General features: G+C 40.0%; 2 pseudogenes; both read right to left on the reverse strand.

Moving 5' to 3' along the window:
- Nucleotides 1–2412: 2412 nt before the first annotated feature.
- On the reverse strand, nucleotides 2413–3059 carry LOC123231367 (annotated as a pseudogene).
- A 2666-nt stretch (nucleotides 3060–5725) lies between these two features.
- On the reverse strand, nucleotides 5726–6793 carry LOC123251048 (annotated as a pseudogene).
- Nucleotides 6794–9853: the final 3060 nt, after the last annotated feature.

A 9853-nucleotide genomic window follows, 5' to 3' on the forward strand; every position in this document is an offset into this window, starting at 1 on the left:
TATCCAGGGATGCCCGATAATTAGGAAGTAAAAAACTAACAACCACCATTAACTAACTATTCCAAGCCTATTATATGCAAGGCCCCATGCTTACTTCAGGAAACACATTTACCCCGCAGAGTACCATAGATTACCTTTTGTTTCTTTCTCAGAAGTTAGCATGGAATCCATAAGGACAGATTACTGACAGAAAAATATAAGTAAGAACAAGGGAGAAAAAAACCCATAAATTATATCCTAAAGTCCATATTTCTCAACTAGAATAAAGAATGAGATTATAATATCCTAATTGAGAACTTTCCATTTGGGAGGAAAAGTATACCCCTGCATTGATTATCAAGGAAATTCCATTATGTAAATCTCTGGTGTATCCTATGTCCCAGTAAAAGCAAATACTTTCAAAAGAAAAAAGATCAATGGACATAATGACCAAGTTATCTCTAGGAAGTGGTGCTAAGTGGTTTTGAGGCTTAGAACAAGATAACACTTCTGAGTCTCATCTTCCAAGACTATTCATTAGAAGACAAATACTGAAGACGAAATACTTTGGCCATATAAGGCAGTGATTCTCAAAGTGGGCGCCACTGCCCCCTGGTTGGTGCTGTAGCAATCCAGGGCGGGAGGTGATGGCCACACTTTTTTGTATTACATTCTATTCTGAGTTCAATAAATAGTTTCATAATTTCCAGGGGACGCTAACTAATATTTTTTCTGGAAAGGGGGCGGTAGGCCAAAAAAGTTTGGGAACTACTGATATAATGAGAAGACAGGAATCATTGGAAAAGACCCTGGTATTGGGAAATTTGAAGGCAAAAAGAAAAAGGGAATGGCAGAGGATGAGATGGACGGATAGTATCATGGAGGCAGTGATCATGAGCTTGGACAGACTTCTTGGGAGATAATGGAGGTGTGATGGTCCATAGCAGGGGTCAGCAACATATGGCTCTTTCTGCAGGAGCCATAAAGTCAATTTTTTTTCAGGTGCTGTTACAGGAGCACGCACTGTGAGCACTGTACAGCTCTCTCGAAATTACATTTTAAAAAATGTGGCATTTATGGCTCTCACGGCCAGAAAGGTTGCTGACCCCTGGTCCACAGGGTCATGAAGAGTGGGACACAGCTGAACACAAAATGAGGGTAATTGTTCATTTCTTTAGCATCTCTTTTACACATTTGTTGTCACAATCAAATAAGATTATATATATAATAATACTCCCTAACGCCCTTTGCAAATGAAAGATGACTGTTTTGCTAATGAGCATTGCAGTTTTTAATAGTTTATGGCATCATAATTGATTTAGAAAGGGAGGAAACCTTACTGGGTCATCTAGTTCAATCTCCTTATTTTATGAAATGAGGCCACTATGAAGCCTAGAGAGGTTAAATGATCTTTCCCAAGATTATACAGTTTACAAGTAGCAGGAGTCAGAATTAGAATTCAAGTTCCTTGGCTCTAAATCCAGCATTCTGCTTGATAGTTTGCTTATGTTACTCTTGAACAGGTAGAATTGAAAGAGAATCCTTACCAATAAAGTAAGCACAGTCTAGTCATCTAATAAGGCTGATTCATTTGTTCTTATTGTTCATTTGTGCCTGACTCTTTATGACCCCATGGAGCATAGCTATCCAATGAGTTTTCTCAGTAAGGATACTAGAACGATTTGCCATTTCCTTCTGCACTGGAACCTTTTACCTGGCAATCAGAGGTTAAGTGACTTGCCTAGGGTCACACTGCAAGGAAGTGTCTGAGGCTAGATTTGAAATCAGAACTTCCTGACTGTAGGACTAGTGCTTTTAATCACTGAGCCATAGGTGCCTCTTAAGGCTGACTCATACATGCCTTATTTGAGGCATAGCTAAATCTGACACTCTATTAGTGATGCTCTAAGACAGATCCTCCAGGTGGCTAAAGAACACAATACTAGAAACTTCTGAGTGAAAGTCAGAAGAAGGCCTTTTGTCATGGCTTTATTCTAAAAGGGTAAAGGGGAAGAGAATGCCTCTGAAGAATGCATTTTACCTCAGTTAGTGCTATGTAAACATTGATTTTTTTTCTGAAAAAGAGAGAAATGCTAAAAGCTACTCACTTACTAAAAAGTACATTGTATTATTTTTAAAATGAGTAGTTATCCTTTTGTCTTTGCCATTTTACAAAATGAAGCATGATTAGATCCATAAATAGGATTTTTTAAAAAAACTACATAAACCACCAGGAGATGAAAACCAGGTCACTAAAATAAGAATTTAAGAAAGTAACATGTTCAAACCATTGCTTAGTGTCCAGGAAAAATAGCAAAAATGAGAGTAGATCATGATCTTAGGAGAATTCATATGTATCAGGAAACCATCATTCAGAAGCTCCTTGACAATGCAAACTAGTTTCCTGCTCCTCTTCTGATGATATATTACTCTTCAGGGCGTCAATGTTTCTTTCTCGCTTACATCTGGCAGTTTTGTTTGGAGGAAAGCACATATTTGGGGCCAGATCTTATTGGTTTCTGTTCCAGAAAAAGTTTCCAACACACCTTTGTTCCAGTAATACGCCAGAACAGGTTTTGTTTCGGCTTCATAAGCCTTTAGTCTCTTGGTAATGGTTTCTGGTTTATCATCTTCACGCTGTATAAGAGGCTCTCCAGTAAAATCATCAATGCCAATTTTTTTGGGAGGGTTGAATTCTGTGTTGTAAACTCAACCAGAACTTGGATGAATCCAGCAAGAGGTAAGACGTTGCTTAATAATCTCAAAGGGTACATTCAGATCAATCACTGTATCTATCTGATGGACTTTGTCCAGAGCTTCAGCTTGTGGGACAGTCCTGGGGAAACAATCCAATAACCAACTATACTGAGCTAGATTTTTCAGTTCACGCAGAGCCAGCCAAGTCATGACATCATCAGGGGAAGATCAATGAAGGTCTTGGCAAGCACACCAATTTCTGTTCCCTTATTCATGTTGTCCCAGAGAAGGTCCCCGCTGGAGAGATGCTTCAAGTTGAAATGTTTGATGATGCGGGATGACACGGTTCCCTTGCCAGAGCCTGGGGGCCCCATGATTACCTCCCGCAAGAAGAACGTGCCCTGCCGACCCCATCTCCTTCAGCCAGCCTGCGCACCGAATCCCCAGCTTAAATCCAGTAGGAACTGGACACGTCTCTTCTGCCAGCCTGTGTGTGGGCCCGTCTAACTCAGCAGCCCCTCCGGTGCATCGTGTACCGTGGAGGGCAGCAAAGGGGATCCAAGCAGTGCTAAGCTGCAAAGGAAAAATGCCAGCAGCAGCAACAAGGCCAAGCAGAGAAGTTCGTCCGGCTCCTTCAACATAAAGAATTTTTATGAAGACAATGAGCAAGGTACACACATAGAAGGGGATAATGAAAGGAAAGGAAACACATACAAAGTCCCAAAGAAAAATATGGATTGGACTCAGATTCTTAAAGAGCTCAAAAAAGGCTTTAAAAACCAATTAAAAAAGGCAGAGGAAATGTGGGGAAGAGAAAAGAACACAATGCAAGAAGAAATGAAAAAGAAGACCCAAAAGCTGATGGAGGAAAATCAGACCTTAAAAATTAGAACTAAGCAACTAGAAACTAATGATTTCATAAGACATCAAAAAACAATAAAACAAAATCAAACAAATGAAAAAAACAGAAAACATGAAATATCTCATTGATAAAATAACAGACATGGAAAATAGATCCAGGAGAGACAATAGATCAAGGAGCAACACTATAATATTGGACAAAGCTAAAGTAAAAATTGATCTGATTAAAAGAGATGAGGAAGTAAATTACATTTTGCTAAAAGGTATGATAAACAATGAAGTAGTATCAATATTAAATATTTATGCACCAAATGATGTAGCATCCAGATTTTTAAAGGAGAAACTAATTCCAATACTCTACGAACTATTTGACAAAATAAGCAAAGAAGGTGTCTTATCAAATTCTTTTTATGACACAAATATGGTACGGATTCCCAAGTCAAGGAAACCAAAAGGGAAGAAAAAAAACTAAAGACCAAAATCTCATTTCTCAGTCAATGTAATTAAAGTCCTGGATATTAATGCAAAAATGCTCTAAATCACTATTAAAACAACTCTTGAGGTACCACCTGTTGTGAGGAAGATTAGATTAGCTAGTGATTAGGAATTAAGTACATAGCAGGAAGGAGCTGGAGCTGGGAATTCCAGGATGGAATGAGGGAGGAGGAAGTGTGTCTGTGCCCTGAGTGAGGACTCCATGAGTGGTGGGCAAAAACTGTTGCCAGCCTGGGAGACCTCAGAGCAAAGGACATCTTGCATCCTGATTTTCCCTGGGATCCTGTGTGGTGTGGCATCTAGCAAAAAGGACAAGATCTACAGAGCCAAGGGAGGAGGAGAAGTTTGAGTTCTGGTGGACAGTGCTTCAAGCAAAACCCTCATTGCTTGGTTCCAGAGACAACTTTAGCTCCTGGCATCCAGAGATCATCAGTGGATTGCAGTGAGAATCCCAAAGCCACAAAAGCCCCTAACTGTACTCAAGCCTGGTAGGTTCCAGGTCTGAGGCAAAGACTCCATTTATAGCTCCTTGGGCCCTGTTAGTTTAGATCACTTAGATAAGAATAGAATAAGTCCTCCCATTGCCCTGTGGTTTTATCCTTTGGATTTTAAGTATAGAAATCCCTTTCCCACCTTTTAGTCAAATATAATTAAAGCTGTTAAGTCCCTTTTACCTTGTTAGCCTGTTACTATACTCTGGCCTAGTGGAAGCTGAGTGACAGTAAGATCAACTGCATTCCTGTGGGAATCCAATAAACTCTAGTCTCTCCATCCTGGTCCAGTCTCTCATAAATCCCAGAGTGTGTTCCCACCAACCACTTAGTTTCTTTATAATATACCTGGTGACCCCATTACCTTACATATATTTTCCATACACCCCATACCTATAAGATTGGCTATTATGACAGAAAAGGAAAAGGATAAAACTCGGAGAGCATATGGGAAATTGAAGACAGAAATGTATTGTTGGGGAAGTTGTGAATTGATTTACTTAGGGAACAATTTGGACCTATGACCAAAGGGCTATAAGACAATACCTATCCTTTGACCCAGAAATACCATTACTAGGTTTGTTTCTCAAAGAGATTAAAAAAAAAGGGAAGGACCTACATATACAAAGATATTTAAAGTAGCTCTTTTTATTTTATTTATTTATTTTTAAATAGTGGCAACTCCCATTTATTACAAGTACGTACAGTTGTATTTATAGTCTGAATCTATACATGATCACACACTCTGGCTCGGTTTTCTCAGCGAGGGCAGACTCAGATGTTGGGGGAGGGCTTGGCTGTGGCATCCCCTCCGGGCTGGCTGTGAACATGATGAGGCCACACTGAGTGGGGGGACAGGCCAGAAGGCCAGCTCAGAGGAGGAAGGCTAGCCTTAGGATGCCTCCAGAGCCCACCAGAGAGGGGGCAGCCTCAGAGGTCACGAGGGCGTGGGGGGCCTGGTGGGGACCATCCCCCCTCCCCCCACTGAGGAGGTGGTCATGAGGCCCCCCGGGGGCTGTGCCCGACATATCTCAAAGGCCAGGCTGAGTAGAAGGCGGAGAAATGGGGGGGGCGGTAGAGAGTGGGGACTGAAGAGGATGAGTAGGGCTCAGCAGGGCAGCAGAGGCCCTGGCCCAGCTCTGTCCTCTGCTCTCCTTGGCTCGGCCCTAGGGGGCCACGGGAGCTGCTGGGGCCTTTGAAGCCTAGTCGATCTCGTTGCTGGCCGCCTCGGGCTTGTGCAGCTTCTCCACTTGCTCGTTGATCTGCCTGTTGCCCCCTCGGAGGTACTCGCAGTCAGCGTTGCCATCATCCTTGTCATGGAGCTGCTCTTCCTCACCCTGCACTGCCATGTGCACCTGGCCCTTCACGTCGATGACTGCCTTGGCCTCCTCCTCGGGGCCCAGCAGGTGGTAGTTGCCCTACGCATCCTCTGGGCTGTGGTTCTCCTTCACCAACGACTATGACTTGATGCTGATGGGGGAGATGTTGCTGCTGCTATTGTGGTTGGCCAAGGTGGGGTTGGAGGGCTACGATGACTTCACTGAGATCTGCCACGAGGGGATCTTGGGGGCCAACAGGGACAGCAGGAACTGCCTCCGGTTCAGGAGGAGCCCTTTCAAGGAGTTAATCTCGGACTTGAGTTCATTTATATTCTGTGACTCCAGGATCCAGTTGGTAGACACGGTGTGGCCTTGGAGGCAGCCAGTTCCTGGGTAAGATCCTGTTTTTTTCTGTTGTTACTGGATCAGTATTTTTTGGACAGAAGCTGATGTTGCCTGTAACTGAGTCACTGTGCATCGTGCTGCCACTCATCTATGAGATATTCGCTTCGATTCCCTGAAGTTGTTTCCTGTCCTTGCCTCCCATGAGAAGAGGGAACAGGTACTTCTTGTAGAGCTGGTGGAAGCCAAAGGCAATCCCTGCCATAATGATAGTGAGAGCCCCATAATCTCGCCATCTAGAATCTGTAGAGTTGTATGGCTGAGGCATGAGGTGAGGAGGGAGGAGGGGCACCATCTGGGTGGAAGGGCCCAGGACTGGGACTCATCTGCAGCAGTGACCAACTACTAGAAAGCCAAGTCAGTCTCTTCATCTGTCAGTCCTTTTTTCTTAAGAAATATCCTTCTGGTTGCAAGTCGGCTTTGGTGGACCAGGGAATTTTGTAGAAACTTGACTGCGGTGGCAATAAGAGGTTCCCGAGGTACCACATTTTCATTTTCTGGGGTAGAGCCAGGCTGGCTCGTAGGCTCTGCCTGCTCCAAGGATGCCATCTTTCTGAGGCTTGACTAGTCCTAAAGTAGCTCTTTTTAAGGGGAGTAAAGAGTTAGAAAGTGAGGGAATACCCATTAATTGGGAAATGGTTGAGTAAATCATTATTTTGGAATACAAGAAAGCCCCTACTGTGCTACATTCTAAGATCTATCATAGATATATGAAACCACAAATATAAGGGAATATTTATTCATACATACATACATACATACATATGTGCATACATATGCTCTCCATTCCTGGCTCTTAATTGGATCCATATTTTTATATTGTGGGAAAATTTATTCCAGTCAGTTTGAAAACAATAATATTAAACTTTTATAGAAATTTATGCAAATAGTTGTATAAAATGTTTTTACAGATGAAAGTTCTCCAATATATTTACTTTTCATATATTGCTTTTAGGTCAACCTTTTTTGGGGGAATTACTCAATTGAAAAGTTAGTCTTGCATATTGACTACTTATAGAAAACTGCAAGTACAGTTTTGACTTACCAAATGTGAAATGCATTAATTTAATATGAAATAAGTAGTGACAAAATAATTTCATTCAGATATAAAATTTCATTTTAAAAATACAGTCTGATTTAAGTAAAAATAATTATGATAATTAAAAAAATTTAAACCATCTTAAAATTTTATTAATATTGTCTTAGTCCTGGATGAATTAAATAAGAAAAACTTGGGTAATTTCAGGTTTATTTTTAATTTAATTTATAAATTTTTAAAATTAATTTTAAATATGGTACTATCAGCCCAAAAGAGAAAGTCTGTGGAAGGATGATAAGCCTTGTTAAGCTAAGTATTAATTAACTTGTATTATTTAATTACCAGTATATAATAAATATTTTCATTTAAATAAAATGCTTCATGTAGTCACCCCACCCTTAATAGACAAATTTAACATTTCTACAAAAAAAAACTTTCAACCATTAGAACCATAGTTTTGGTATGATACTGAATTTTGATTTTATTTTTTTTCACTTGATACTTTTTTCATATTATTCATTTTTTTCCACTCCAAATTTTATTTTATTTTATTTTATTTTTTTAACCCTTGTACTTCGGTGTATTGTCTCATAGGTGGAAGAGTAGTAAGGGTGGGCAATGGGGGTCAAGTGACTTGCCCAGGGTCACACAGCTGGGAAGTGGCTGAGGCCGGGTTTGAACCTAGGACCTCCTGTCTCTAGGCCTGACTCTCACTCCACTGAGCGACCCAGCTGCCCCCTCAAATTTTATTTTTTTAAGAGGATTTAAATATTTTATTTTTTTAGAAAATTTTCCATGGTTACATGATTCATGTTTTTACTTTCCCCTTCACGCCGTTCACACCCCCCCTTCTCCAACTCACATTTCCACTGGTTTTAACATGTGTCATCAATCAAGACTTATTTACATATTATTGATAGTTGTATCGGTGTTGTCCTTTTGAGTCTACATCCCCAATCATGTCTGCCTCAAACCATGTGTTCAAGCAGTTGTTTTTCTTCTGTGTTTCCACTTCTGTAGTTCTTCCTCTGAATGTAGGTAGTATTCTTTTACATAAAACCCTTCAGATTGTGCTGGGTCATTGCATTATTGCTAGTACAGAAGTCCATTACATTCGATTTTACCATAGTATATCAGTCTCTGTGTACAATGTTCTTCTGGCTCTGCTCCTTTCACTCTGCATCAATTCCTGGAGGTCTTTCCAGTTCACATGGAATTGCTCCATTTTATTATTCCTTTGAGCACAATAGTGTTCCATCACCAGCATATACCACAATTTGTTCAGCCATTCCCCAATTGAAGGGCATATCCTCATTTTCCAGTTTTTTTGTCACCACAAAAAGTACAGCTATAAATATTTTTTAACAAATATTTTTATATAGATCTCTTTGGGGTAAAAACCCAGGAATCCTATGGCTAGATGGAAGGTCAGGCAGTCTTTTAAAGCTCTTTGGGCATAGTTACAAATTGCCATCCAGAATGGTTGGATCAGTAACAACTCCACAAGCAACGCATTAGTGTCCCAATATTGCCACATCCCCTCTAACATTCACTACTCTCCCCTGCTTTCATTTTAGCCAACCTGCTAGGTGTGAGGTGATACCTCAGAGTTGTTTTGATTTGCATTTCTCTGATTATTAGACATTTAGAATACTTTCTTATGTGCTTATTAATGATTTTGATTTCTTTAACTGAAAACTGCCTATTCATGTCCCTTGCCCATTTATCAATTGGAGAATGGCTTGATTTTTTATACAATTGATTTAACTCCTTAAATATTTGAGTAATTAGACCTCTGTCAGAGGTTTTTGTTATGAAGATTTTTCCCCAATTTGTTGTTTCCCTTCTGGATTGGATTGCATTGTTTTTGTACAAAAGCTTTTTAATTTAATATATAATCAAAATAATTTATTTTATATTTTGTAATTTTTTCTAACTCTTGCTTGTTTTTAAAATTTTCCCTTTCCCATAGATCTGACAAGTATATTATTCTGTGTTGACTTAATTTACTTATAGTTTCCTTCTTTATATTCAGGTCATTCCCCCATTCTGACTTTATCTTGGTGTAGAGTGTGAGATGTTGATCTAAACCCAATCTCTCCCATATTGTTTTCCAATTTTTCCCAACAATTTTTGTCAAATGGTGGATTTTTGTCCAAAAGTTGGGCTCGTTGGGTTTATCATACACAGTTACGCCAAGTCTATTCCGCTGATCCTCCCTTCTGACTCTGAGCCAGTACCATATTGTTTTGATGACTGTTGCTTTATTGCAGTGATTCTGAAACTGGGTAATACCTCCACCTGGTGGTGCTGCAGCAATCCAGGGGGCAGTGATAGCCACAGGTGCATTTATGTTTCATATTAATTGCTATTAAAATTTAAAAGAAATTAATTTCCAGGAGGCTAAGTAACATTTTTTGGGGGAAAGAGGGAGGTAGGCCCAAAATGTTTGGGAACCATTGCTTTATAGTATAGTTTAATATATGGTACTGCTAGGCCACCTTCCTTCATGGGTTTTTTTCATTATTTCCTTTGATATTCTTCATCTTTTGTTATTCCAAATGAACTTT

The sequence above is a fragment of the Gracilinanus agilis genome, chromosome 1 (genome assembly GCF_016433145.1).
Source record: "Gracilinanus agilis isolate LMUSP501 chromosome 1, AgileGrace, whole genome shotgun sequence".
NCBI classification, from domain to species: domain Eukaryota; kingdom Metazoa; phylum Chordata; class Mammalia; order Didelphimorphia; family Didelphidae; genus Gracilinanus; species Gracilinanus agilis.